The sequence below is a fragment of the Melozone crissalis genome, unplaced genomic scaffold (genome assembly GCF_028551555.1).
Source record: "Melozone crissalis strain CALT ecotype California unplaced genomic scaffold, PUWL_Pcris_2 ptg000029l_1, whole genome shotgun sequence".
NCBI classification, from domain to species: domain Eukaryota; kingdom Metazoa; phylum Chordata; class Aves; order Passeriformes; family Passerellidae; genus Melozone; species Melozone crissalis.
Window position 1 is genome coordinate 18,897,683 of NW_026535807.1, and position 15,216 is coordinate 18,912,898.

Below are 15,216 nucleotides of genomic sequence, written 5' to 3' on the forward strand. Positions count from 1 at the left end.
AGGAGTCTTCAGATCTTAAATGAAAATAATGACTTATTTGAAAGAATACCAAGAGTCAGTTGAGCAGGGGAGCAGACAAAGCAGGAGAGCAATTTGCATGGCTGGAACATGATGCCTTTAATGTAACACCTATTCCAAGCTGCTTTGCCTGGCCATATTTTGTTTTCTTGTACTCTTACAAAGCATAGTTCAAGTAAGGATTAAACTCCCTGTTTCTCTGCCCAGCAGAATTCCCTGCACATTTTTATGATGTAGGTTTAATCACGGAGTAAGGAGATATTTATTACACTTTTAAAAATCTCATCTGAGGCCTTTGGGTTCAGCATCTGAGTGCATTTATACCAAAAAAACCTGGGAACAGATAAAAAGGATAAATATTGGGGTGATTTTTCACTGAGTTCCGCCTGGATCTGCCATTCCTGACTGGATAAATCAGGAGGCAGAGTTTGGTGTGTATTTTGTCAGCTCACAACACCTGTGGTAAAGAAGCCTCTGCAGCACAATTTGTGAACTGTAAGAAAGGGATGCTCACATTTTATTGTGACAGGACTAAAATGACATTGTTTTAGGATGTTTAGGGTCATAATAATGTATATTAATTACAAAGACAATCAATAAACTGCTCTATTCAATCTTTGGTCTTTTATCAAAAGCCATGCAACCCATTCACTGTAAAGACTAAAGAAGGAATTTCAGCAAACATAATTAAATCTGTAGGATAATCTGAATGTCATCTACTTCTCCTCCAGTCTTTGTCACCTAAATAATTCCAAAATATCTTTAAGCATTTAAGTCAATAAGTCTGATTCACAGGACATTTGGGAGAGACCCTGATTTCCTTGGTTTAGAACCTCTTTGCAGCAGAAATGCAAATTGTGGTGATGGGAATGAGAGATCCATGACAGGAGTGCTGAGAACTGCTCCTCAGGAGGAGGAGATGCTCCCCATTGCAGGATTTCCCTGGGACTGAGGAGCTGCAGTGAGAACTGCTGCTCTACAGCATCATCAGCATTTCATGGGCAGGCAGCATTTCCTATGTCCATCCCAGCACCCTGGAGATTTGGGGAAAATATGTAAAAAGCAGGGGGTTTAAAAATAGTGCTTCAAATTAACTCCATCACAACAATGTATAAAAACTATAAAGCAGGACAAAGGTTATAGGAAATGGAAGTACCAAGAGATCTTCAAGCAGTCCTCCAAACGAAACAATGGGAGGGGGGGATTAATTATTTTTTCACAATTATGAGGGAGTGAGTACCTTTCTCATACTCTGACAAGGAAAACACAATCCTCCTCGTGAGCAAATGTCTGATTGCAATCTGGAGGCAAAGTTCTCCAGGTGTTTTGAGTAAAAGATTGCACTTTAGAGTTTTTTGTCTTTACTGGAATCATTGACTTGCTGTGTAAGACAGCAAATTATCCACAGGAGTTACTTTAGGAATGTAGCTTTATAACTATATATAAATATATTCCTAAAAATTTGTGAATATAGCTTCATAACCAGATATATTCCTATAAATTTAGGAATATAGATTTATAACTATAAATATTCCTATAAATTTGGGAATGTAGCTTTATAACTATATATACTCTTATAAATTTAGGAATATAACTTTATAACTAAATATATTCCTATAACTTCAGGAATATAGTTGTGATCTGCTGATACAATTATACACAAATAATGAGCATAAAATAATTGTATAGACAGCAATGGTTTGGCTCACAGTGCTTTAGCAATGCAATACTATCTCTATTTTGTATATGAGTAAAATGAGCAGTCCTCCAAAGGAAATAATGGGGGGGGTTAATTATTTTTTCACAACTATGAGGGATTGAGTACCTTTCTCATACTCTTACAAGGAAAACACAATCCTCTTCATGAACAAATGTTTAATTGGAACGTGGAAGAAAAGTTCTCAACACATTTTAAGTTAAAATTTGTATTTTTGAGGTATTAGTCTTTAGTGGAATCATTGAATTGCTGCATAAGACAGCAAATTATCCAAAAGGAGTAACTTTAGGAATGTGGTTGTGATCTGCTGACACAAATTTCTCTTATGAGCATAAAACAATGGTACAGACAGCAGTGACTTGTCTCGCAGTGCTTTAGCAATGCAATATTATTTCTTTTTTTTAATGAGTGAAATGAGACAGAGCTCAGTGACTGCAGTGACCCACAGGAAGTCAGTGACACAACCAGGAATAGAAGCAAGACCTCTCAGCAGCTCAGTCCCATGCTTTAACCACAAGCCAGCCACCTCCTTCCCATCTCAGATTAGCACAACCCTGAGCCCTGGTTGCATCAGCTCCTCACTTCAGATGTCTAAGCATGTATAATTGTAGAAATCTGGATTTCTGAAATTAAGTTACATTCATAAATCTGTCTCAGCTCAATCAGCCAAGAAATTTGGATAAACTGGTTTTAAATGAGGCTCTTTAAAAAGGTTGTTTTGGTTGCTTTAAAAGGATTCCTTCAGAAACGAATTTCGGATGGATTAGCACATCAGTTTGTGCTTGAGCTCCTTATTCCTATATTTCCTTTTGCCTGCCAGCTGTCTGTGATGTGCCATTTGGGCACATTTAATCAGAATGGGACTGGAACAGCAACATCATATCCCACTAGAGAAGAGCCAGGCAGTCCTAGAGAGAAAGTTATTCCCTCCAAAATGAAATCAGAGAAGACCTGGGGGGAGACTGAAGGTGAGGAAGAAAACCATTAAAATTAGACAAGAAAACCTACCTAAAATTAGGTAGTCAGGCTGGTGTGATTTGGCTTTAGTGAATTTAAAGCAGGCATGGGTTGGATTTTGCTCTCTTTTTACCCAAGCCTGGAAGTTCAGGCAGAGGAGGCTCATTTTGAAGGGGTTCTTGTTTTGACCCGCTCTGCAGTTATCTGTGCAAAATCTGCACCGTGCCTGCTGCTCTCCCTCCCGCTGGATCCCAGCAGGAACTCACCCAGCACTCCCCTCTGCCCAAGGAATGCACTTTACACCCCAGCCTGTGCCATGGATCTGTGTAAAATGCCACTGATAGCAGCTGAAACTCGGAATTCCCTGCAAGAAAAGAGTGTGCAGGCTGCAGATAGCAGTGTGCTGTGATATTATGACTTGCTTTTTAAAAACAATCCCTTCCCAGACCAAAAACTGCCAGTTAAGACAGAATGAGATATGCTGGGGCAAATAAGATTTGCTTTTTATCAATAAAAGGACGCCAGATATATGAATTGAAATATTGCATTACCCAAGAGACAGAACACGGGGTAGCTTTAAAAAAAGGCAGCAATACAGGACATTTTTAACTTATTGAAACTCCATTCCTTTAAAGCATTGCATTTTGCACAATCAGGGCTTGCTGCTGAGGCTGTCAGATTTCTGGCTGCACTCTCAGAGCAGGAGATTGCCCTCTAGATGTTAAAAGTTTGGCTCCTTCTCCATTGCATCCCACAGCACCAGGATGGGACACACTGCGTGAGGGGTGGTTTTAAACTTGAGTAATGCACCCAGAGACTGAGCACAAACCCAGGGGAAACATAAAAAGTCAATAAAATATGGAATTTGTGTCTTTGCAGAGATGGGAAGGGGTAGAAATCCTTACAAGGTTGACAGCGTGTTCAAAAAATTGTGGAAATCACAGCATCACCTCCAATAAATTAGTTTTTCTAACCATAAATGCCTACCTGGAATTCCTTAGGAATTGTTGCACAGAAATTCCTTCACCAAGATGGGAAAGAGAAATGAAACCCCTCAGGGGAGGTTATTTTGTCATTGCTAACACCCTGATCCATCTGGAGATTCCACAAAGTCCTCATTTCAGTTTCTCATCTCAGTGAGAACTATTTTTGCCACATGATTCAATTTAATCTACTTCAAATTTTCTGAATAATTGAAACACATAATGTACAGTCAGTCAGTAATAACTGCAAGCAGAAATAATATTTTTTTTTCAGATACAATAAATGCTTCAAAAAGACTCACCAAGAAAAACGGGCTGATTAAAGTGAGTTTAAAATGCAATTCTTTCACATGAAAAGAATTAACTAAAGCTTTTATACCCAATAAAAAAACCAGAGTATAATTGATCTTGTGTGAAGGCAAATTATCTTCTAATTTTAAAACCAGAACTGATGCTGAGAGAGTCTTTCCTGCTTGTCTTTGAACTTAGGGCAGAGCTGCCCATGGAGCAGCAAGGCCTGAGCCTGACATTTCATTCTTGTTTCATAACTCCCAGAGCTCCCAGCCAAACTCAGGAATCCTCCCAGATAAGCAGGGGAGAAAGTCTGGATCATCAGAAACTGCACAGCCAAACAATGCAAACAAAAACTTACCAGAAACTGATAAATGTCTTTATTATGACCATTTGAGTACTGTATAAAGCAACTTGATAACAGGACAGATAATACATTTGTAGCCTGTTTTATTTCTTTGCCAATACAGAAATGATGGCTTTTTTTGAAAAAAACCCACTCTGTTAAGGAAAAAAAAAAAAAACAAAAAAAACACCCCAGATTAATTAAAATTATAAATAAGGCATACTTTTAATTGCCAGAGAAAATGTATGGGTTCCTCATCTCTTCATTCTTCAAATTAAGATTAGCTGTCCAGAAGAAACATTTAATTATTGAATATCAAACCCTACCTAAAAATCCGTGTTAAGCAGGAAATCAGATTAAGTAATCTTTTCCTTTCCTATCTCAATCTGCTAAAATGCAAATTTACAAAATCTAAGTAATTTTTACATAAGTTATCACTCTGGTTTTGCTTTATATTTAATGAGTTCAGTTCAAAAGATGAACTTGCTAAAGAAAACAATGCTTAGAACAGAAACAGACTGAGAGTGCATTTGTAATATTTCTGTGAAAGCTGTGTTTGGCTGATTTCTCTGGACTGACAGAGATATCTGTCTCACCCGTGCCATTTAATTAAAATCCAAACTGTGCTTTGTATTTCTGCCTTTATTAAAAGCTGGGCTCAAAGCAGGGCTGCACAGTCCCCACTGGATGTTATCCATACCTGCCAATTTTTGGAATGCTTCCAGTTGCAGGGACTTTGAAAATGTTTGCAGGTTAAAACCTTGATTTTGGGGAGGGATCCCCTTTTCTCAGACACTTAAACTAAATGGGGAATTGTCCAGCAGCAGAGCAGCAGTTCTGCTCTCACCAGGGATAAATCAGAATTCTGTGAGGGTCCAGCTTAGATCCTTCTCCTTTTAACTTTCTACTGAAACTCTACCTCAGCTATTGCTGTAAAGTGGTAGAAATATTAATAACCGAGGCATTTAAAACCTCTTTGTTAAGATTGTTTTACCCACATTTGCCTCTTTGTTCATCCATGGTAATTCTGAGGGTTTGTTTTACTTGTTTTCAGGACCTGGCTTCTAATTCTGAGCCAGGGTATTACTGGAATAGGTTATTACTGCAGTATGTTAAAATAATTTTTCAAATACCCAACCCAAACAATAAAAAAGAACCACTTAAAAAAAATATTTCCACATTTCCAAGGCTAAAAAAATTTCAGATGAAAGGGAAAAAGCAGGAATTGAAAAAAAAAAAAAATCCTTGATCTGTCAAGGCAGAGGTAACACCTCAAGCCTATACAAATAGACAGATAATTCTCATAAAAATTAACACAAGGCTTCAAGCCTCTGCAGACAGAGAGATTGTTCTCATAAACAAAAGGCTGGAGGCAAAGTTAGTATCTGTAGGTAGTCCAGGTATTTTGACGTGTTCAACCCTAATCTATAAATTGCCTTCAGTATACAAATAATAAAGCAAATGTGGGCTCTCTTTCAAAACTCTTGATGACTAAGAGACATAATGAGGCAAATTTGGGATCCTCTCAACCTTGCAGTGATGTCCAAGGGATCAGGAGTTTTTCAAGATAAACTGTTGTATCCCGGGGCACCTCGAGTTCCAGGATGACTCTCTTAAAGCCTGTTGATCTTATGCCTTTTTTTCCACATCTAACTTCTTTTTCAAAGCCTCAGAGGCTGCGATAGAGGAGGTGACAGGCTTGTTGGGGCTTGCTGCCTCCGGAGAGAGGTACCGAGCACAGCCTATACCTTAGCTCGGCTCTGCATTCCTGGCAGGGGGGAAGAGCGCCCACAGATAATCTCAGACAAAAAAAAAAAAAAAAAAAAAAAAAAAAAAAAAAAAAAAGTTAAAAGAATTTGCTTTACCTCCGTTACTGCTAAGAACCTTGTCAGAAAAGCCTTTACTCCTGTCACAGCAGGACACAGCCTGACGTGAGGCGAGCCGGCCAAAGCAAACCGCGCAGCGCGGAGCGGAGCCGGCCGCAGCATGGCAAGGCAAAAGAGAAAGCAGCCGGCAGGCGGAAAAAGTGAATTTTCAGTTACGGAAGATTACAGGGAGCAGAGATCAAACTCCAGCTGCGCTGCGGGGCCGCGCTCTGCCCTCGGCTCCACGCGGCCGATAGCGCTGTGCGGGCCGGGCCGGGCCGGGTGCAGGACGGCCCGAGGGGACAGCGAGGAAGGAGAGCCCTCCTCATCATCCTCATCCTCCTCCTCACTGCCCGCTGCCTGTCCCGTCCTGCTCTGCTTCGCCATCCCCCGGTCCCCATCCCCATCCCTGTCCGTGTTCCCGTTCCCAGCCCGGCCCGCTCCCGGCCCGGCCCCGCTCGCTGCCAGCCCCGCTCGCCGTGGGCCGGCGGAGGCGGCGCCGGGGGGAGGCGGGCCCTGCCCGGGAGGCCGGGCCGAGCGGGGGAGTTTATCCCGCTGGAAGGGAACGGCTGCTCCCGCTGAGAACTGACAGCGCCAGCGCCGTGCGGCTGCGGGGACCGGCCCCGAGGTGAGGGGCGGCGCGGGCAGCGCGGGGCTGAGGGAGCCGCGGGCCGTGAGGGCGCCGCGGGCTGTGAGGGCAGGGCCGCGGGGCCGAGGGGGCTGCGGCGCTGCGGGGGCTCGGGGCGGGCAGGGCGCGGAGCCCGGGGCCGCCGGGGATGGATGCTCGGTGTGCCGGCCGGGCGGGCAGGGCCCCTTGGAGCGGGCAGAGCGGAGCGCTCGCTGGGGAGCCCCGGCGGGATGCGGTGCCCGGAGCGCCCCGGCCGCGCTCCAGGTGCGCTCCCGGCGCTGCGGCCGGGGCAGCCCGGGCGCTGTGTCCATGGTGCTGCAGCAGCGGGTCCGGCACGGCGGCAGCGGGGGATGCTCGGGGCCGCCCCGCTGAGGTGAGGCGGTGATGGGCAGGAGGATGCATGGATGGATGGAGGGATGGAGGGATGATGGATGGATGGAGGGATGGATGGATGGATGGATCCGGTGCGCGCCGTCCATCCCTGCCGCCCGTGGGGGAAGCACCGCCAGGGCACTGCTGGGCTCACCTGGCTGCTCTCGTAATGAATGAACAGCTCGTTCCTCTTTTTTTTTTTCTTTTTTTTTTTATCGTTTCCTTCAATTTCCCAATCGCAGAAAGTCGGGGAGCCTCTCACAGCCTGCAACAACCGAGATGCTATGTTGAAATATATTGTGTCTTGATGGCATGCCTCAGGTTCGCAGGAGCGTTTTGTAATCTTCCTGGTGTCATTTCTCCCCAGGGGATTCTGCAGCTAGAGAGTGCAAGTTCCTGTGGTGTTGTAACTTTGTGGCCCTGTGCACACACGACAATTCTATGCTGACTTAACAGGGATGCGTTGTTAATATCAGTGATGTAAGGCTGGTATTTATTGTCATCAAAAGCTCAGGGAATTGTCAATTTCCGGATGTCCTGTGGAATTTAGGTTCCTTTAAATCAGTTTTAATTCTCCTTGAAATAACCAGGGGTTTGGATTTATATTTGTGACTGGCTATCCCATCTCTGAACAAGCTTTTGCTGTAGAACATTGTTACAATGTTCCATTTAAAAATATCTATTTTCTGGTGGCAATAAGCCTATCATTTAATAAGTAATTTACCTTGTAAAAGGTTACTATGATTTGTTACTAGTTAACCAAAAATTCCCAGCGTACACCAAGCAATTGTGGCATATGATACCGAGTGCTGTCCTTTGAAAAGAAGTTTCACATGGTGTGCTCTCGTTGATATCAGAATTTGGTGCATCAAGTGATGTGTTTGACATCATTATTCACTTTGGCTGTCACAAAAAAAAAAAAAAAATTGCTGCAAAAATTGCTCAGAGATTTAATTATGAGATTACAAGAAATCACTGCTAGCAGTGTGTTAAGGCATGTGGCACAATATAAGCATGGGCTTGTCAAGGGGAGAGAGAGCTGAAAAAAATACTTGGCACTGACTTTGAATGATAACCAATCAGAAATATAATATAAAGGCATTTTTACACAGACAGCTTTTGAATTTGAATGGTTTTAGGCATCAGTTTTGTAAAACATCTCACTAACTTGTAGTGGTTCAGAGATTCTGTACTTCTAAATAGCCTTAAGATGGTCTGTGTTCCTTAGAAATGCCAAATTCCTGGATAATACAATGTATTTAACATCAACATTCAACAAAACATCCATTATAACACGGAATATACAACTAATATTTTTCCTGATATAAACTTGTGTTCCATGTAACAAATCTGAAATGAAGGCAGTGAAATATTAGAATTTAATTGAAGGATATCAGAGCTATGCCTTTTAACCTTCCTTGTGGGACTGATAAATGCACCCCTTATCAACAGTGCTTCTGAATCTGACTCTTTTGTGGACTTTTCTAAATAACCATAAGTCCATTTCTAAGTCAATAAAATAAATTTAGGCACTGTTTCAATCACTTTTAGTGCAATTTCCTCCTTATAGCAATGGCTAATAAAATGAATTTTGAAAACGATTTTATTGTAAAAGCAAGAAAAATTTAAAAGTGGAATGAAACTTCTGTCTTGTACAAAGGCGGACCAAATAATGAAAAGTGAAATTAATACTTTTTTTCACCTTGATTGGTAAGGCCCTCTTCAGGTATTTTTTTAAATGTAATCTGCTCAGAGTGGAGTTGAAGATCTTTCCTTGCCCTTTTTAGTAGGCTAATTGTGAATCACTAACTGTGTGTGTTTGATATTCAGAATCTGAGTTTCTTTTACAAGCTTTTTCACGAGGATTGTTCCCATGTCCTTCTCTGCCACGCAGTAAAAGTTTGCAGTGCAGTTACTCAAGAGGAATCATCCTACAATTACAAATTCTCCATGAGGCTTTTGAAGTCGTGGGCACAACACTTTCCATTAGTTATTGCTGCTGGTTTCATTTTTTAATCACTAATAGGTTTGTTAAATCCAGCATGATATTAGGTGATAAGTGCTAATTATTTCACTCTGTATTTCCATAATGGTGTCTAGTTTTTAACAGCAGGATCTGGTTTTTGGGGACTTTATGCCAGATGTTCTCTGTGTGTCAGGTCACTTTTTGTGAACTAACAAGAGGAAGAGTTAGAAACAATCCAAAGCAAGAGAAATTGATGCACTCAGTCCTATTCCTCACGCCTCAGACAGAACTTGGGGGCTCCCAATAACAGGACAAGTTAAAGGAGGTAATTTACAATTTAAAGGACTCCATTTACTTGGGGAAAAACTCAAGTTTTTTCCTGTGGAGGCTTTTCCAAGGCAGGATGAAAAATGGAAAAGCCGTAAGATTTGTCTTCGGATTCTCAGGAATATGAAACATCAATTGATTCCTGCATTAAATAATAAACCTTTTTTATTTCTTTTCTCTCTTCCCCCTTCCACTTTTTATTCTCCACAAAGAGAAGAGCCCAGGGAGCTTTTCCAGTTGTGCTTTGTTTGAAATGTAGGGTAGTCCACCTTTTTCCAGTGGTGCTGCTCTCAGGTACCAGGGACAATGCAGAAAATGCTGCTGCTAAGCAAATGATCACCCTGGTACTCAGCCCTGTGGTGAGTGGGCTTGGGATACTCCCAGTCTTGCAGGTATAAGGAAATAGGAGGGAGAAAATAAATGTGGCAACCATAGGAAACATTAAGTTTCTGCTTCAGCATCAGCTCTTCTGCTGCAGCATGCGCTTCCCTCTTCCTCCTGCTACAAAGTTGTCAGCTCTGCTCACACTGCAGGGCAAATTATAATAAATCTGTCGTGGAGTTTTGCTCTTTAAATTTAGAGGGGGGAGAAAAAAAAAACGAAGCAAGGCCTATTCTGCAAGTCTTCCTATCCGGAAACTTTCGCAGAACTGAAGTCAATTTGATGATGTTCACATTTTTCTCCCACTCCGCCCACACCTTCCATTATATTATTTGGCCTGTTTGCCCTCTCATAAACCACTCTATAGAACTGAACTAAACAATGACATCATTCCCCAATTAAAATTCGTGATACATGAACTATATAGATATTTTTAATTACCTGTGTTACAGTAGTACCGAGCAGCCTAGTCAAGACTGGGGCCATCTTCTTACTCAAATGAAATAATTGAATAATTGCCCCTGTCCTCAATACTGTGTGATCTGGGATGTGAGAATGCAAAGAACTCCCCATTTGCAATGGAGAAACAATGCAGGAGTGAGGCTGAGGCAAAAAATTAAATTTAAAATTTTAGTGTGTGCATTTATGCTTGCAAGAGTAAATGATGCTAGTGGTAATAGATTCTAATTAGCATTATGACAGAAAAAGTTAGGGGTTTGTGTAATAAATCTCCAAATTTGCAGCAAAGAAACCACCTCTACTTCTAAGCAGTATCCTCTTTTCTTTACCTGGCAGTTTTTAAGCTTTCCCTGGAGACAGGGGAATATCCCCCTTGGACAGGGAAGGAGAAGGAGCAGCTCCAGGGCCGGGCTGTGAATTTCTAGAATGGACTAGCAGGAGATGCTCTGTGGACTTGCATAAGCCACCCCCTTTCCTCATGACTAAGCAGATCTCCTCCATGCCATGCAGGCTGCACATTCAGGACAAAGTCTATGAATCCAAGTCTCTGAATCCCAAAGTCTACTCTGCTGGTTGATAATTAGCAATTTACAAAACACAAAGTGCCGCAGTTCTGGGGATGTACCTCCAGCACTGCGTGGGGTGAACATCCCTGTGGGGTTCTGGGCAAGCTTATAGGGGATGTGTGTGTGTAGGGAAGGGATTAACCCTGTGGTAGGAATGGCTTCCTGCTAGACTCAGCACTGCTGAAAGGCTCTGTGTAATTTCTGATAACACAGGATAATAAATATTAGGTAATATCCCAACAGAAAATACACAGAGCACTCCACGCCAGCAAAGGAACTCCTTGGTTTCGTAGGAGATGCATAGGATCTAAAAAATAGATCCAAATCCCAGCTTCCTTGAGGTCAGTGGTGGATGTGCTGTCTCAGAAGGATCAGGTTTGCAGTGATAAAAGTTCAGTCCTCTGTACAGTTTGCTCCCTTGCAATTACTGCTGGATTCCTGCGTGGCTGTGGGTTTAGCGTGCTCAAAATTGAGGCTCCGGCTCTAAAGGAATTACTGCTTGCCCTGTGAGACTAAATGCCTGGAATTAAATAACCATGAGTATGTATTATAGCTTAAGTCCTACATATTTTTCTTTAAAACTTGTGAGAAATGCCGGTGTAACAGGAGGAGTAAATTCATCTGCCTTTTACGTGATCGATTTCTTAACGTATTTCAGCTCCAAATGAAACGCCAACATTTTGGTGCAGACGTTGCAGTTGGTGTTAGTTTATTCTAGACTTCCAATTAGGCATGGATTCTACTTTTGGTCTTCTCACAGCTATTATTGTGCCATTGTAAAATAGTCTCCTTCGTGCTGCTTTGCAGGCTGCTGGAATTTCATGAGCTCCATGGGGACTGATGTCTTTCCTCTTTATCACAGATCAGATTGGGACATATTTTAGATTCCCTTTTGCCAGAATCTTAGAATTTTTTTAGACCTCCAGCTCCAATTTGTCTAACTCACCTGTGTGTGTTCAATGCAAAATATGTGATTTGCATCAGTCGTACTTTCAGCTGTATGGAATATTTATAGGATAAGGCAGAGCAGTGGAGATTTTCTTCTTGTATCTTGTGTTTCCCTCCAAGTTTCAGCATTTACAGATCAGATTGCGACATATTTTAGAATTCCTTTTGCCAAAATCCTGGAATATTTTATAGACCTCCTCCTCCAACTCCTCTAACTCACCTGTGTGTATAAAATCCAAAATATGTGATTTGCATCAGTCATACTTTCAGCTGTATGGAATATTTATAGGATAAGGCAGAGCAGTGGAAATTTTCTTCTTTCATCTCGTGTCTCCCTCTAAGTTTCAGCATTTACTCTGCAGAGAATTTCATATTTGCACAGAGCAGTCCTGCCCAGAGTTATGATCTCGTCTTAAACTTTTTACACAATGCGTGATTACAGTGCGTTGCATAAAATGGGATTTTTTATGTTATAATATTGCACGAGGAGTCCATAGTACTTGTGTGTTTGTTTAGATTTATTGAACTGAGAGGTTGTGTAACTGCTGTGAGTATTTGTGGCCATGTAGCAGCAATTCTGAAGTTTGAGAGGCTTTGAACTCAGGTGCCATCTGTGTACAAACAGAGGAACATTTTCACTCCCTGTGCTGGGGGAGGATTTGAATATTCTGTGAGCTCACCCATGGTGCTGTGAGAGAGATGTCAGCCTACCAAAAGACTCAGATTGTTCCACCAAAAAAAGGAACTATGGAAAGAAAAATGTTAATTACAGGCTTTAACGCTCACACCAAGATCTTCTAGAAGGGGTGGTCAGAAAAACAGGTTTTACTACCTGGACCTGGTGCTTTGTGGTGCTATCTAATATGGGGGCTTGTGGAAAAATGCAGCCACTTCTATTTACTGCCTTTCATAATGTACATATTTCCTCATGATAGGTTTAGGTCCTGACTTTTTATGTCTACAGTAAATAAAATTGAGAGTTTATCCTTCCATCTCGAATGTGTTTTCCTTGGAGTTGCTGTTCCCTACAGTGGTATTTCAGTATTTCAGCTACAGCGTTTTATGCTGAATCTCAGTTTTTAAGCTTCATGGAAGCGTGTTATTATGTGGTACGTTGCTAGATTGATTTTGAATCCTACCTATGAATGTAAAAAAAAACCAAGAAACCCAAATTTTATTTTCAGTTACACCCAAAGAAATCTATAGATAAGCAAGTACAGAAGTACATGAGGGCAAAAGGTTGCTTTATTTCCTGAGAGTTTATCTGTATTCTCTAAACTTATTCAGGGAGAAATTTTGAAGAGGCTGCAGCAGAGGGTCTCATTCCCTTCAGGATTAGGAAAAAACATAATATTTATTTGTTTTCTAGCAGTTATGTCTAAAACAAAGTTCTTACACTGAATTAATGATGAATGCTCCAGTCTTCCTGAAGTTAACCAGTGATAGGGGATGGATTTATTTCATGGAGTCACTGAAGTTCTGCAAGGCTTTCACTGTTTTTCTTCCCTGTTGTCACTCCCAGATGCCAACATTTGCACTTAAACTGCATTTCTGGGATGCCTTGTTTGTACATCAGGGCATGGTAACGTGTTTGAGGTTTGAAATTATTGGGAATACTAAGAAAAACAGGCAAATGTTTAATTTTTTTAAAATATCCCATAGTATTGTCAATATAAATTGAATTTTACAAATGGATGCATATTTGGGGGTACTCATACGGAGGTGCAGACTTTTTGATTTTTTCCTAAACAGGATTAGAGAATGTGGAAACAAAAGTTCTGCAAATGTGCTTTCACTTTCAGAATTTCCAGCTGTTGCTGAAGCTGGTTTGAGATGATAAACAAGAGGAAACTTTAAGCCTTATTTAAAACAAAAGGATTTCACATTAAATCAGCTCTCTGAATGAAACAAGCACCATTTAAAAGGTTTATTTTCCTGCATTTGGTTTAGATGTTTTTGCATTTACATTACAGCTATTGCCAGAATTGCTGAATTGGCCTGGAGTGGATTCTTTAGTAAAGATCTCCTCTAAATAGGAGTTGTTCATTTGAATACAGAAAACAATTCTCCAAATTGGTGCTACAAAAGTTTCAGGTCTTAAATTTAAAATAGGAAAAAAAGCAAATATTCAAGAATTCCATTGAAAAGCTCAGGGGTTTTTACCAACAGCTTCAATGTATTTTTCATTAGTAAGGTAAGGCAAAATAATTTTTTTTAATCTGATGGAAGATCAATAAGTAGTTCCTACCTTGCTTCTTTGGGCTATTGTTGTTTTAGCTGTCATTAGTATTATTACTATATTTAATAAATGCTACTGGAAGCAAATTCCAGCCCTGCTTTGCCAGCTTTTGGAGCATTATTTGTGATGTGAGCTCGCCAGTTGTCTCAAGCTGGTGAATTGTTTTTGTGACACAGAACATTAGGCCATGATGAACAGGAAACTCAAGAGGGTTCCTTGCACAGCTTCCTTTGGGCACTGCCCAGATTTTGTTCCCTGACCCTCCTGTGGCCAATCCAGCAGGATATTTATGTCCCCAAATCTGCTTTAGTGGTGTCAGGATTTTAGCAGGGATCCAAGCCCTTGGATAAAACCCACACTTGAAATCCTTGCACTGCTCCAGGTTTTCAGACAGGGTAACGCATCAGGTTATGCAAGCTGCATTCTGACACAGGTAATGACATTTGAGGAATTATTTTCTTAGATCAGGATTACTGATTTATTAAGAAATCAGTGATTACAGCACAGCTGGCGTGGGCAGGAATTCTTGACAGTGCTTGAAGTACTGGGAAACCCTTCAGCACCAAGAGCCCACTTTTCCTACAGCAGCGATATTTTCTTGTAGACATCTTCTTGAAAAAATGTTGGCAATGAAAATCATAATCCAAAAATAGAATATTAAATATCCACATGCTTCATTTATATAAAAAACCCACTTAGCAGGGGAATGTCAGAGTCCACAGCAGCAGGTCCCATTATGAAATGAGCCTATCACTGTTTTCTTTGGTATCTGTCAATTTTTTCATGAGTCACAGTTTTGTTGAGAAGGGCATTTTTTGTGTAAGGCAGGAGTTGCACCCAGCACAGCAGCTGTGCTGTACACTGTGAGCTGTACACAATCTGCTGTTTCATCCTTCATGATGTAACACTGAGGATGTGGAAGTCATGTGCACTTCTTGCCATTCTTCATTTTGGTGCCAATTTCGAGTAGGTGAGAGATCAGACAAAAGCCCAGATAACTCCTCTGTATTTTCTCAATTCTGCTTTTAAAAGATAACAATATCACCAGTGCCCTCCTCTTTTCTGATATTCATAAAACAGAATTTATGCAGAATAGGTGGAGTAATGTGTGATGTTAAGATTGGCTCTGGCTTTTTTAATCTTGTGAAATAGC

General features: G+C 41.2%; 1 protein-coding gene across 1 annotated transcript in view; it reads left to right on the forward strand.

Moving 5' to 3' along the window:
- Positions 1-6,738: 6,738 nt before the first annotated feature.
- The window catches only part of PPARG (peroxisome proliferator activated receptor gamma), a 56,348-nt gene continuing 47,870 nt past the window's right edge, over positions 6,739-15,216 (forward strand). The window contains exon 1 of the mRNA XM_054280929.1: positions 6,739-6,805. The gene's annotated coding sequence lies outside the window, so the exon portion shown is untranslated. The remainder of the gene's footprint in view (positions 6,806-15,216) is intronic.